This window comes from Sus scrofa, chromosome 10 (assembly GCF_000003025.6).
Source record: "Sus scrofa isolate TJ Tabasco breed Duroc chromosome 10, Sscrofa11.1, whole genome shotgun sequence".
NCBI classification, from domain to species: domain Eukaryota; kingdom Metazoa; phylum Chordata; class Mammalia; order Artiodactyla; family Suidae; genus Sus; species Sus scrofa.
The window spans coordinates 59,005,497-59,019,206 of NC_010452.4; the positions used below are offsets into that span (position 1 = coordinate 59,005,497).

The window sequence follows — 13,710 nt, forward strand, 5'->3', positions numbered from 1 at the left end:
TGTTTATGCAATCACAGGAACTCAACAGTTGCAAAAGCAACCACAGTAGGAAAAATAAACATACGAAATAAATATCTGCGAGTTTTAACAGTTTGTTCATGAGGACAGTATGCAGAATCCTACCCAATCACATGACAGCAATATATTGATTTGAGCGGACCAGAGATTATAAATTGGCCCCTGAGTACTTCTCTGTGGCTCTTAACCTGTTACTGGTCATAGACCTCTTTGAGAATCTTATAAAGTTAGAAGCATGTTCCCTAGGATAAATACATAGATGCATATCTAGCCAAAATAGGAATACAAATTTAAAGGCTGTGTGGACCTTTAAGGCCCAACCATGTTGCCCAGAGCATCTCATTAAGGGCTTTCAAACTGTATTGTATGTTGAAATCACCTGAAAGCTTGTTAAAAAGTGTATCCATAACCTTGCCCCAGAAAGGAGCAAGATGGGGTGAGGGGACCTGCATTTTGTGTAAATTCTCCAGGCAATTCTGAAACTGGTGAGTAGTCACGCTTTGTCAGACTCTGCGTAGGGGGCTGTGAAAGAGAGAATTCAAGATCAAAGGGTCAGAGAGGTAGAGATTGAAAGCACCCAGGAACTCAGAAGAAGGAATTAGATCCTTAAGAGCTGAAACTGAAGAGATTAATGTTGGACTGAAGAATGGGGAAAAGCAGAGGGAAAAATCAGAGCTGTGTACACTTGGGCAGATGTATTAGGAGATGGGCGCTGGAGGTTGGAAGCAGATTGAAAACAATATCGTAAATGTGGTTATTTTTATTGCATGTTTAATGCCTGCCTGGTTGATGTTTTATTATGTAGTTCGTATTATATAATTTGTTCCTAAAACCAAACAGACCACCAGATATTGATGCTCAGGCAGACACTGGTTCACTTTCCAGATGAGAAAACTGAAGCTCGCGGAGGTCAAGTAACTTGTAAACCGTTAGTAAATGGTGCTGCACTGGGTGGATCCTTCATTCCTGAAATGGACTGAAATGCACAGTGCCTTCATTCCAGGACTGAAATGCACAAGGCTTGGTCTTTTTTTATTTTTATTTTTTATTTTTGGTCTTTTTAGGGCTGCACCCATAGCGTATGGAAGTTCTCAGCCTAGGGATTGAATCAGAGCTGTAGCTGCCGGGCTACACCACAGCCACAGTAATGTAGGATCTGAGACGCGTCTTCGACCTACACCATGGCTCCCAGCAGCGCCGTATCCTTAACCCACTGAGCGACGCCAGAGATTGAACCTGCATCCTCCTGGATCTTAGTTGGATTCTTAACCACTGAGCCACTACGGGAACTCCCCACAATGCCTGGTCTTGATGTATTCTTCTCGTGTAATCCCTGGGCTCATCTGTGGTCATGATAATAATGGGGATGATATAATAATAGGTGGCATTTGCTGAGCACACACCTGTGACAGGCAATCTACATGCACGATGTCATTTGATTCTCAAGTCAACTGAGGGAGGCAAAGTTATTATCCCAAGTTAAAGGCCAAAAATGGAAATTGGGAGAGGTTTAGAAGCTGGTCAAAGTCACAGAGTTGGTAAGTGGCAGAAACAGAATTGAATTCCACATCTGTCTGGTATTAAAATCTGGATTCTTAAGCACTCTGTGATGAAAGGTTATGACCTACTCACAAGTGTGTTATAAGATTGAAAATAATATAACAACAGTGATGACAAGGAGAAATTCTTTCACCTGTACATCATCTGATAGTTCTGTAAGTGATTTTACAACTACTATGTAATTTTATGCTTGACTCTCTTGTGGAGTATGCAGATTTTAACTCATTGGACAGAGAAACAGATGATTAAGTGACTTGCAGAAGATCTCACAAATAGCAAGCAAAGATGGGACTGGACCTACAGGTCTCTGACTCTTGACACTGAATCAAGTGCCCTTTGGAATGAGGCCAAGGATCCAGACAGTGAGGTTGGTGACGTGCGAGGTCCCTTGAAGGTTTTGGCTTTGCTTGGCGGTCTAACTGATTTAGGAGATTAAAAGCCATGGAAGAGTGGCAGTCAGCAGAGAGAAATGGCCTCCCCTATGGACCCTGGTGCCAGGATGAAGTAGGACCTTTATCTTTCCGATTTATTGTAGTCTTACAAGTAGTGTTGGCAGATTTGGTAGATAAAAACATAGGATACCAGGTTAAAGTTGAATTTCAGATAAACAATACTTTTTTAGTGTAAGAATGACCCATGAAATATTTAAGACATTTTTAAACTCAAAAAATTATTTATTGTTTATCTGAAATTCAACTTTAACTGGGTGCCCTGAATTTGATCTGTCAATCTCACCATAAAGTTTGACTCAAGAAGTCCCAACTGGAGTTCCCGTCGTGGCTCAGTGGTTAACGAATCTGACTAGGAACCATGAGGTTGCGGGTTCGATCCCTGGCTTTGCTCAGTGGGTTAAGGATCTGGCGTTGCCGTGAGCTGTGGTGTAGGTTGCAGACATGGCTCGGATCCCGAGTTGCTGTAGCTCTGGTGTAGGCCCGTGGCTACAGCTCCAATTCGACCCCTAGCCTGGGATGCTCCATGTGCCGCAGGAGCAGCCCAAGAAATGGTAAAAAGACAAAAAAAAAAAAAAAAAAAAAAAAAAAAAAGTCCCAACTAAAACAAACAAAAAAAAATGTGATGTTTAAACTTCATTATTTAGCTTAACATATTCCTTTTTAAAGTTACAACTTTGTAATTATTAAACTTTCATGTTCTATGCCAAAAAAAAAAGTCCCAACTATATACCCTGTGACTCTGAATGGAGCTAGAATCAGCTTTTGGTGTGGAGGCTATCCAATTAGTTAGAAAAGATGCATTTATGTTATATCCTAAAATAGAAGTATGGCTTTTAATTCTGCAAACATTGTTTACTCTGCTGCAACAGAAGATTTGCTAGGATCACCACCAGTCTGCGACTTAGAGCCACGATCAGTATATTTACCACCAGGTATTCATTCATTCAGCTCTTGGTTTTCTCATTCAACGGGCAATTTTGAGCCTAGTATTACAGTCATAGCTTATACTGAAAGTGAAGGCAAAAATGGACATTTATGGACATGACCCTCATATAAGTGCAGGACAACTACAGTGACCAGAAGTGCTTTGTTTTCTTTACAGGAAGGGGAAGGAAAAGCAGGCCTATTTGTGATGTGCAGGTACTGGAATGTACTTTCATCCCTATTCAGTTCAGCTACAAGATTACAGTTTTACAAGAAAGAAAACAGATGCTCAGAGAAATTGAATGACTCACCTAAAATCACCCATCTAGAAAGTGGTTGAGTCAGATTTTGAATGTACATTTCTTTTTAAGTCTGGAGAGTGTGTTATGATATAATACTGCCTTTGAACAGTTGTCCCCTGGAGACATTTAACAGGTGCAAGCTAGAAATTCCTCGCATGAAAAGGGGTTCCTTTTTTTCTGTGTTCCTATCTGCCAACTTTCATAACAAGTTAATTTTATTGGCTTTCTACTTTAATATGACACTAAATGCTAACCTTTAAATGTGCAAGGAGCCCTGGGCTAGAGTATGTGTGAAGCTTGAATCCTCGGCCCCAGTGCTTGAATCACATATATAAGGAGAGGTGTTAGAGTGTGGTGGGTCATGTGTTGGAGTCTAATGTACCTGAGTTTGAGTCTTGTCTTGAACAAAAGGTTTGCCATGTAATCTTGAAAAAAGTACTTAACTGCTCTCTCTCTCCGTTTTCTCATTGTGTTGTTGTCAAGATTGAAAGACACTTCATGTATCTGAGATATATATCATATATGTGTATATATGCATATATATAATATATATCCATATTATACAAACCACTTATCAGAGTACCAGGCCTAACATGAGCCCACGGTAAGTGCTTATTGTATTATCATTACTATTATTAATAATAATAGCAACAGAATGATTAAAGTAGCTTTCTCTTCTAGTGCTTAAAGAGATGAAAATTTCAAAATGCTAAGAAATTTGAGAATGTTGAAAAATAATAAACATTAAGAAATTTGACATATCAGAAACTAATTCTTTGTGTGTGTGTGTGTATGTGTCTTTTGTCTTTTCCAGGGTCGCACCCACGGCATATGGAGGTTCCCAGGCTAGGGGTCTAATCGGAGCTGTAGCCGCCGGCCTACACCAGAGCCACAGCAATTCCAGATCTGAGCTGCATCTGTGACCTACACCACAGCTCACAACAATGCCAGATCCTTAACCCACTGAGCAAGGCCAGGGATTGAACCAGCAACCTCATGGTTCCTAGTCAGATTGTTAACCACTGAGCCACGACGGAAATTCCCAGAAACAAATTCTTAAAGCCAATGATTGAATGTGTTCTCCTTTCAAATATCATGTGGGATGGCCTTTATTTACATTAACTATCTGATTGCGTTTATTGGTCAGTATAATCACAAAAATTCTGTAATGCTGGTATTTATACAGCTTTTATAGTTTACAAAGTGATTACAAAAGTATGTTCATTGGACCCAGTGAAGCTGATAGTTGTCGCATTTTAGGATGAAGAAACCGAGGTTCAAAGCATTGAACTGATTTAATCAGGTCAGAGTTTGTGAGAGACAGACCTGGGACTGGTCTCTAGGACATAAATCTCACCTTTCACTTTACCACGGCGGTTCCTTTAGGAGCAGATGGACACGGTGGTCTCGGAGGCCATCCCTGCAGTGACTCTGCTGGGTGTCTGTCTGTGTGTTGTGCTGCTGGACAGTGGGCGGCCCAGGTGTGAGTTTTGCCGAGTTACATTTAGAACAGCTCAAAAGGCTCTGTTACTAAATAGCTGCACTGTCTGTCTGCGTTTTCTCACCATCCTTCTGAATGAAGAGGAGTTAAGAGCTCTTCTGTCTTCAGATGAAAAACTACTTAATGAGAATTCTGCTTGCTGCCTGTGGTCCTCTGGGTATTTGGAACAGCCATGAAAGAAGTATATGCTTTATAACAGAAAGAACAGAAGGACTTAGCTTTCAGCCCCGGCATGCCACATCTACCTGTGTCTATGTCCAAGTCACTTTCCCTCTGCAAGCTTGGTTTATTTACCTGCACAAAGGGAAATGATGATGCGAATGGATTATGAGAATCAGGCAGATAATACATGATAACAATAACGGTTAATATTTGTTGGGTGCTTATTAGGGACCAGATGCTTTTCCAATATGTTTTGTCTCTTTCATTTAATTTTTATGATGACTAAATGAGAAAGTTAACTTTTTTTTTTTTTTGGTCTTTTTTTTTTAGGGCTGCACTCGTGGCACATGGAGGTTCTCAGGCTAGGGGTCAAATCGGAGCTGTAGCCGCTGGCCTATGCCACAGCCACAGCAACGCAGGATCCGAGCCATGTCTGTGACCTACACCACAGCTCACAGCAACACCAGATCCTTAATCCACTGAGCAAGGCCAGGGATCGAACCTGCAACCTCAAGGTTCCTAGAAGGACTTGTTTCTTCTGCACCACAGTGGGAACTCCAAGAAAGTTAACTTGATATTTCTTTTTTTAAGTGTGAGGCTCATGGGGGTTAACTAGCATGCCTACAGCCACATTTTTTTTTAATCGAAGTATGGTTGATTTACAGTGTGTTAGTTTCAGGTGTACAACAGAGTGATTCAGTTGTACCTATACATGTATACATTCTTTTTCATATTCTTTTCTATTATGGTTTATTGCAGGATTTTGAATATAGTTCTCTGTGCTACACAGTTGGACCTTGTCGTATATCTGCTTTATATATAATAGGTTGTATCTGCTAATCCCAAACTCCTAATTTATCCTTCCAACCTCCGCTTTCCCCTTTGGTAGCCATAAGTGTGTTTCTATGTCTGTGAGTCTATTTCTGCTTTGTAAATAAGTTCATTTGTATCATTTTTTTAGATTGCACATATAAGTGATGTCATGATATTTGTCTTTGTCTGGCTTCACTTAGTATGATAATCTCTAAGTCCATCCATGTGGCTGCAAATGACATTATTTCATTCTTTTTCATGGCTGAGTAGTATTGCAGTGTGTGTGTGTGTGTATGTGTATCACTTCTTTATCTGTTTCTCTGTCAGTGGACATTTAGGTTGCTTCCATGTTTTGGCTATTGTAAATAGGTGCTGCAGTGAATATTGGGGTGCATGTATCTTTGGAAGTATAGTTTTGTTCATATATATGCCTAGGAGTGGGATTGCTGGATCATATGGTAATTTTATTTTTAGTTTTTTAAAGGAAACTTATACTGTTTTCCATAGTGACTGCACCAGTTTACATTCCTACCAACAATGAAACAGAGTTCCCTTTTCTCCACACCCATCTCCAGCATTTATTGTTTGTTAACTTTTTGATGATGGCCATTCTGACTGGATGTGAAGTGATACCTTACTGTTGTTTTGACTTTCATTTCTCTAATAATTAGTGATACTGAGCATCTTTTCATGTGCCTGTTGGCCATCTCTGTCTTCTTTGGAGAACTGTATGTGTAGGTCTTCTGCCTATTTTTTTGTTTTTTTGTCGTATGAGTTGTTCGTATATTTTGGAAATAGCCCGTTGGTTGCATCAGTTGCAAATATTTTCCCCCAGTCCATAGGCTGTCTTTTCATTTTGTTTATGGTTTCCTTTGCTATGAAAAAGCTTAGCTTATGTTTGATTAGGCCTTATTTTTTTATTTTTGCTTTTATTTCTATTGTGTTGGGAGGCTGACTAAAGAAAATGTTGCTGTAATTTATGTCAGAGGATGTCTTGCCTGTGTTCTCTCCTAGGAGTTTTATAGTGTCGTGTCCTATATTTAAGTCTTTAAGCCATTTTGAGTTTACTTTTGTGTATAGTGTGAGGGAGTGTTCCAACTTCCAAATTCCCCAGCACCACTTGCTAAAGAGACTATCTTTTCTCCACTGTATTTTCTCATTTCCTTTGTCAAACATTAATTGACCATAGGTATGTGGGTTTATTTCTGAGCTTTCTAGTTCCATTGATCTATATGTCTGTTTTTGTACCAGTACCATGATGTTTTGATTGCTGTAGCTTTGTAGTATTGTCTGAAGTCTGGGAGGGTTAGTCTCCAGATTTGTTCTTTTTCCTCAGGATTGCTTTAGCAATTCTGGATCTTTAATGGTTCCATATAAATTTTAGGATTATTTGTTCTAGTTTTGTGGAATAATGTCATAGGTAATTGGATAGGGATTACATTAAATCTTTAGATTGCTTTGGGTAGTGTGGCCATTTCAATAATATTAATTCCTCCAATCCAAGAGCATGAGATATCTTTCTACTTCTTTGAATTATCTTCAGTTTCCTTTATCAGTGTTTTATAGTTCTCACCTCATTGATTAGGTTAATTCCTTAGTATTTAAGATTTTTTGGATGTGATTTTTAAAGGAATTTTTTTTTTTTACTTTCCCTTTCTATTATTTCATTGTTAGTGTAAAGACATGCAACAGATTTCTGTATGTTAATCTTATATCCTTACTGAATTTGTTTATCAGTTCTAGTAGTTTTGGTGTGGAATCCTTAAGGTTCTCTATATATAGTATTATGTCATCTGCATATAATGATAATTTTACCTTTTTCTTTCCAATTTGGATGCCTTTTATTTCTTTTCTTTTTTTTTTTTTTTTTTTTGTCTGACTGCTGTGGTTAGGATTTCCAATCCTATGTTGGATAGAAGTGGTGAGAGTGAAAGTTCCCACAGTGGCTCAGCAGTTTAAGGACTCACTGTCGTCTCTATGAGGATATGGGATCAATCCCTGGCCTCACTCAGAGGGTTAAGGATCCAGCATTGCTGCTAGCTGCAGCATAGGTCACAGATGTGGCTCAGATCCAGTGTTGCCATGGCTGTGGTGTGTAGGCCTCAGCTGCAGCTCCAATTTGATGCCTGGCCTGGGAACTTCCATATGCCACAGTTGTGGCCATAACAAGAAAAAAAAAAAAAAAAGGGTATGAAGAATGGGCATCCTTGTCTTATTCCAGATTTTAGCAGGAAGGCTTTAAGCTTTTCACCATTGAGTATTATGTTGGCTGTGGGTTTGTCATAAGTAGCTTTTATTTTTGTTGAAATATGTTCCCTCTGTACTCACTTTGGTAAGGGTTTTTATCATGAATGGATACTGAATTTGATCAAATGTTTTTTTCTGCATTGATTGAGATGATCATGTGGTTTTTGCCTTTTTTGTTGCTGTTGATGGGGTGTATTACATTGACTGCCTTGTATATGTTGCATATATCCTTGTGACCCTGGGATGAATCCCACGTGGTTGTGGTCTATGACCTTTTTTATGTGTTATTGTTTGTTGCTAGTATTTTGTTGAGAATATTGAATCTATATTCATCAAAGATATTGGCCTGTAATTTTCTTTTTTGGCAGTGTCTTTGTCTGGTTTTGGTATCAGGGTGATGGTGGCCTCACAGAATGCCTTTTGTAGTGTTCCTGCGTCTTCAATCTCTTGGAAGAGTTTGGGAAGAATTAACATATGTTCTTCTTTGTATGTTTGGTACAATTCCCCAGTGAAACCATTTTGTCCTGGCTGAAGTCACATTTCTGATTAATTGTGAAGCCAGGCCTAGGAATCTTATACCAGACTCTTCACCTTTGAATATTATTAGTTATAATCATCAAAAAATAAACACACATAGTCCTCAAGGAATTTATAATATAGTAGTTTAACAATATTCCATGAAGATGTAATAAAAAAAATCATTCCAAACTTCATACATTCACTGTGGATAGATGCTGTCACTGAAGCACATTTGAATAAAAATCCTACTTTCTTTTTGTTAGGAGATCTGCCTGTTGCCTCCCAGTCCCGTGCTCTTTCGCTCCCTTCCCTTTCTCCTTTTTATGTCAGTGCCATTGACTTCTTCCAGTCGTTAACTGCAGCACAGTACATAAGCTGTGATCAGAAGTACTTAGCGACCTGGTGAGTCAGGATTAAGACAAGCAGTCCCCAAACAACTGGCCAGTCAGAGCAATGAGACAGCCATGTTGTAGCACTGGATAGCGATGCAAGTTGTTCAGATGCACCCAAAGCCTTGTTCCATTTATAGGGCATTCGTAGGTAACATCATCTGCTCTAGAATTGGGGTTGTTGCATAAGATATTGACACAGCTTGCTTTTGGATCTCTACTAATGAGCCCTACCCTATCTTTCAAACCAACAGTTTTTCAGATAGGGAAAGAAAAGCCCTCTTGGCTTTTCTACTGTGTGTTTATAAATGGCCCTGGAATAACTCTTTCAGAAGTGGCCCACTCACGTCTTGTGCACTCTGCTGCTTTCCCAAGCCCTGAGCTGGTGACTTGTCCTCGCATGGGCACACTTGTTCACGCCCATGCCTTTGCTCAAGCCCCTTAATTTTCCTGGGATATCCTCCCAGTCATCTCCCCTTGGTGCATTCCGACTTACTCCTCAGGCTCAGGTTCAAACGCCCCTTTATCTGCGGGACCTCTATCATGGCCATTCCATGCTGTCCAGAGAGCCACTCCATCACCTGCCAGCTACCACCCTTGATCAGCTGTCTGGAATTAAGCACTTTAAAAGCTCTCTTCTCCTTTTTCCCGCAGCTCTCTTAAGGGCAGAGTGTTTTATGCACTTTGGAATTCTCAAAGAACCTAATCTAGTGCCTGGCATTGGTCTCAGCTTTGACTTCACTTCCAGAGTTAAATATATTACTCAAGGCATATAGCGCACATTAAAAAAGAGAAAAGAAACAACATTAAATTATTTCACTCAGCGAAATTGGATTTGAGATGTTGGTACATACCTCAGGTATAGAATACCCCTCCTTTTTGATCCAGACATTCAGGGGATAAAACTGGGTTCGAATCTAGATGATGGTGGTAGTCCTGAGGAAGGCTTAATAAAACAGTTGCCTGGGATGAGGGCTTGGGGTGGCCCTAATCTCACAGACTGACCAAAACCCATACTTTGTAAGTGTCCGAGGGCCCTTTTAGTAGCTGGGGAAATTGGAGTTCTCTTGTGGGTTAAGGATCCAGCGTTGTCACTGCTGCAGTTCAGGTCACTGCAGTGCTGTGGGTCCCACCGTGGCCCAGAAACGTCTGCATACTGCAGATGCAACCAACCAACCACACACACAAATGCTGAGATTAACCAGGATGCAGAAAAAGGAGGCCTGTCTGGTGTCACAGGGCCAAGGCTGGAACATGGCCCCCTTTCCCTTGGTTACTCTCTTTACAAGGCACCAAACTATACTTGAAAGCCATCGGGCACCTCTTCTTGGATCTTTCCAGGCCTCTCCAACCTACCCTCTCAAGAAGACTCTGGTCCCGTCTCTCCTATGCAAGGGGTTGTGATCTGGATAAAGTGTTCGCAGTAGGGGGCTTTCAGCAATTAGATTTCTGCCGTTAGGGTCACCACTTGGAACTGGGCACTAAGTCCAGGGGGCTTGCGGGAGGTAACATCCAAGGGTCCTCTATTACCCGGGCAGTGGACCCTGACATGTAGCTTGATTTCCCTGGGAAAGGCTAATCATAGTACCTTTTACTTGCACCAGCTTTGAGCCCTCAGGGCTTAATCAGCCCAGAAGAGGGCATAGTTTTCTGATGCACCGTGAGAACACTGAGGAGGCCAGCAGCGAAGGCCTAGGAGAGAGGCCTGCTGGCTTCTCAAGGATATCTGCTCAGTGGGGTATGCAGACAGGTCCTGAATCACCTGCTCTTGGTGGCCTGGGGCCAAGGAAATAGCATCAGCAGAGAGTCAGGACAGCCGACGTCTGTTCCTGTCAGTCCTCCAGACTCCTCGGGTGACACTGATTACACACCCCCCTGGCCTGACACTCCGTTTTCTCTGCTCCGTTCTTATCACTTCTCTTCTCTTGGATTTCTTCTTTTCAGCTTCAGATTTCAGCTAAAAAGTCTCTTATTTTTGGTGAAAACTTCTATGACCCTCTAATCCAACTCAGCTCGCCCTATTATAATCTTTTGTATACTCTAATTTTCCTTCTGAACACTTAATTGTTATTTTTGTTTGATTATTTAATGTCCCTCTTCCCAAGAAATGTTAAAATCTGGGTCCACATTGTTCACTAAGATAGCTCTGGTGTCTAGAATAGTACCTTACATGTAGAAGATACACACCAATACTGAAGAAATGAATGAATACATAATTTTGAGAAGAGAAGCATAGACTCATGTAATAGTGCTGTCAGTTATATCTCTGAGTTTCCGATTCCTCATCTGTAAAATGGAGACCTAAGTTCCTGCCTGTGTATCTGTGCTGTCTTAAGGATGTAAGACATGACAGATAAAACGCCTGATAAACTGTAAAGAACCTTTCATGAGTACCATGTTAATTGTAGTTAAGAAATTGTGACTTACCCTTCATTGGCATAAGCAAATGAATATATATATATTCATATATATATATATATGTATATATGAATGAGTGGGTCACTTTGCTGTATAGCAGAAATTGGCGTAACATTGTAAGTCAACTGTACTTTAAAAAATGTAAAAGAAACCCATGCACAGTATCCTATATATACTAAGTAAAAATAAATGCTAGACTTGTTACTCTGTTCTATCCCATCCTATCCTCACCTGTTCTACCTTGAATTGTGCCAGAGGGAGTGACGTTAGCCATTCAGCCAGCATTAGGGATGATTATAATAATGACGAAGGTGGCAGTGGGCTACTGTTGTTACCGCTGGTCAGGTATCAAACTAGATGAAATACATCAGCAAAGCCGTCAGGAGACTGCCATTTTTATCTCCGTTTTATATAAGGACATTCGAGCTTGGAGAATCAGGTAACTTATCCCGTGTTACAAATCATGTATGAGCCAGGGCAAGGAATCGAACTCACAAACAGGTGACTTCCAAGTGTGCCCTTGACTGTTATCACATATGTGCTCTGGGATGTTCCTGGTGAACAGCCAGGGTGGGTCCAGCAGGGAGCCCGGCCGTCATCAGCCTGTACACAGACTCATCTGTGTCTGCTCTGCTCGCCCCACTCGTCAGTCTCGAGATTTCCTACCAACCCACATCTGTCCCCGCTGTCTTAGCCCAGGCTGATAGACCAGAGGTGCAACGTGGAGCGTGCCTTCTTCATCCTTGACGGGAAGTGAGCTGGAGACAGAGCTGCGGAAATAAATACAGGATGCCGTGTGAAACTTGAATTCCAGGTAAGCAGTATTTTTTTCATAGAAGTACGTCCCAGATGTATCACAGAACATACTTGACAACAAGAAATTTTGTCGTTTAGCTGAAATTTCAATTTAACTGGGCATGCTGTTATTTGCTGAATCTGGCAACCGTACCTGGGGAGCTTCTCGTGTTTCCTTCCATTAAACCTCAGATCCGAGAGTAAACAACTGGGCTGGGGTGGGGAAGCCAAGAAATGCTGAAAAGGTACTATGTGAGGAGTTAAAGTCACATACGGAAAGGGGAAGTCACTGCAAAGCCCCTGCTCCTCTTTCTAGCCCTGTTCCACCCCGGTACTCCTCCTAAGACCACTGGCCCCCTCTTGCTCTTGGGCCATTCCACCTCAAGTTCAGAGCAGCCCTGGAAGCCTGCAGGCAGGGCTCCCTTCCCCTCGGCATCCACGTGCTGAGGGCTAGAGTCTTTGTCACCTGAATCTCACTTCTACACACAGTTTATAAACTAGTTAATCCTCATGCCACCCATCAATCTGTTAATTTCTTCTTTAATGGACATTTCCTGAGCTTGTGCTCTTTGCCAGGTGCTCTGCTAAGCACTGGGAACAATAAAATGCAAAACACCAGGCCGTGACCTTGCCTTTGTTGAAGGCAAGCATGTAACAAGCTCAATTTAAATTTGAGAAGTGTTGGGAGTTCTCAGCGGTTGATGAACCTGACTAGCATCCATGAGGATGCGGGTTCCGTCCCTGGCCTCACTCAGTGGGTTAAGGATCCGGCGTTGCCATGAGCCGTGGTATAGGTCGGAGACGTGGCTAGGATCCCATGTTGCTGTGCCTCTGGTGTAGGCCGGTGGCTACAGTCCGATTTGACCTCTAGCCTGGGAACCTCCATATGCCTCAGGTGCAGCCCTAAAAAGACAAAAAGACAAAAAATAATTTTGAGAAGTGCTAATGGAGGCATGAGCAGATTCCTATGGCAGATTGTCAGGGAGGGGTAACTGCCTGGAGAGGCAGTGCTGGAAGTATTGCGCGTTTGGGGCCTCAGAAAGTGGGTTTGTAGGTGTTCACTATGCCAGCAAGGCATGGAGAAGACACTCCAGGTAGGAGGAATGGCATCTGCAAAGGCCCAGCGGCATGTGAGAGCAGAGCATGTTTCTGAGAATGAGCCCTCAAATTCTTGGTGTTGATATTAGAAGTGAAAATTAAAGTGAGCTGAGCCTTGAACTATGTTTTAATTAATAATCATGCAAGGAAGAGGTAAAAGAGAGAGGGAGGGAGAAGAGGAAGCAGAACACGCGGGGCGGGGTGGGGGGCCGTAGGAAAGCCCCACTCACTAAGTGTGAGGGCTCAGAGCCAGTTTTCCCTCTTCGCGTGTTTCCCTGTTCCAGCCTCAGACAGGCGTGCTGCCATCCATCCAAATGCCTGCAATGCACGTTTTCTTTAACTCTTTTTTCACCACAGAAGCCATTTGATCATACAGTCCCATCAATTCTCCACTCAAAAATCCTTCCAATTTATCAAATTCTCTTCATTTCCACAGCAAGTGTCATAGTCTGGGCCGCTGTTGTGACGGCTGCCGTAGCAGCCGTCTCGTCTTCCTGATGCGTGCCTCCCCC

General features: G+C 41.8%; 1 long non-coding RNA gene across 2 annotated transcripts in view; it reads left to right on the top strand.

Annotated features, from left to right (window-relative positions):
* Positions 426 to 13,710, top strand: part of LOC110255616 — a 45,454-nt gene continuing 32,169 nt past the window's right edge. For both annotated transcript variants that reach the window (XR_002336162.1, XR_002336163.1), the window contains exons 1-2: positions 426 to 503; positions 12,000 to 12,119. This is a non-coding gene — a long non-coding RNA (uncharacterized LOC110255616). The remainder of the gene's footprint in view (positions 504 to 11,999; positions 12,120 to 13,710) is intronic.